The sequence below is a fragment of the Bos indicus genome, chromosome 3, assembly GCF_029378745.1.
Source record: "Bos indicus isolate NIAB-ARS_2022 breed Sahiwal x Tharparkar chromosome 3, NIAB-ARS_B.indTharparkar_mat_pri_1.0, whole genome shotgun sequence".
In the NCBI taxonomy this organism is placed as follows: Eukaryota; Metazoa; Chordata; class Mammalia; order Artiodactyla; family Bovidae; genus Bos; species Bos indicus.
In genome coordinates this window covers 72,822,564-72,823,932 of record NC_091762.1, presented here as the reverse complement: position 1 = coordinate 72,823,932, position 1,369 = coordinate 72,822,564, and the positions used below count along the sequence as shown (strand labels likewise).

The 1,369-nt window shown below is 32.8% G+C and overlaps 1 non-coding gene across 1 annotated transcript; it reads right to left on the bottom strand.

Moving 5' to 3' along the window:
• Window positions 1–801: 801 nt before the first annotated feature.
• LOC139182339 (U6 spliceosomal RNA) lies at window positions 802–908 on the bottom strand. Its single transcript, XR_011566010.1, has one exon. It is a non-coding gene; the product is annotated as a U6 spliceosomal RNA (small nuclear RNA).
• Window positions 909–1,369: the final 461 nt, after the last annotated feature.

The following is a 1,369-nucleotide window of genomic DNA, read 5'->3' as shown; positions in this document are numbered from 1 at the left end:
CCAGTGTCAAATAGGCTAAAAGGAGGGGGAGGAACTGCGGATATGCCAGGAGCTGTCAGTGTATAGATAGAAATCAAATCTGCAAACAGAGGAAGTCACTTGGGGATAAGTGTGAATAGATACAAAAAGGGGGTGGAATTCTTGGGCATGCCAAAATATAGAATTCAGGAAGAAGAAACCATTCCAGCAAAAGACACAAAATGGAACAGATAGTGAGGTGCCCAGAGTATATGATTCCCTGAGAAATCATACTGAAGATTGATTCAGTGATTCCGAACAAGGGGGTGATTGAATGAGACTCCAATGTGCTTCTCCAAGCTGTTGTAGGGCACCTTGTGGAAACATTCAAAACATGTCTCTTGGCACAAGCAAAATAAATCAGAGTAAATAACATATTGACCATATATATACATATATAAAATAAGTATTATACTGTCTTTTTAAAAATCTTAATATATTTTAATTACATTAATACATTTCTCAAAAAGAGGAAAAATTTATTTCTTCATATTGGTCTAGCACAGTTACAAATAACATTACAGTCTCTATTTTCAAGCCTTAATATTTTCAAAATGGGATCTTCTTTGCATATTCATATTTTTCCAACTTTGTCCATCGATCTTCCCTCATGGTTGGTTGAAGAACTACTTTTTATTCATTTTAATTTCAAAAGCTTTTTTCATATGATTCAATACATATACATGTAGTAGTGGAAAGTCTTAAGCAGAAAGATAAGTTTGGCGGAGATTCGTAAAAATCCAATCTCACAATAAATTCCAGAAATTGCAATCCTGAGCATGAAAACATATGAAATGCTTCACAGATTTGCATGACATCCTTGTGCAGGGGCCATGCTAATCTTCTCTGTATCATTCCAATTTTAGTATATCTGCTGCTGAAGTGAACACATAAGTTTTATACTTTTTAATCAATTCCATTTTGTTTGATGATACAAAAATTAAAATATTTTGTACTTTTACAGTATTAGAGATGTGGATCAGTAAGTAAAGTTGATCAATTAGGAAAGGAGGCTTCAATATTAGAGAGAGATCGTAAATATCTGACTGAATCTCTTCCATGTCATCTTCTTTAATCCCCTAAACACTATCCCTAACCTCCCAGAGGAATCAAAGTAAATAACTGAAATCAAAACATACACAGTACTAGCAAGTTTTACATCATTGTTTACAATTTTCTGAACCCCTTTGTTAAAAGAACATTCTTATTTAGGTTAGTTCCAACATATTATTTCCTTTTACCTATTATTCCTAGATTTCTCCCAGTGGTAAAACAGAATAGATTTAATTCTTGCTAATTATATCAATGCTTCAAAAATTATGCTCAAATTAAATCTTCTATGTAACATGCT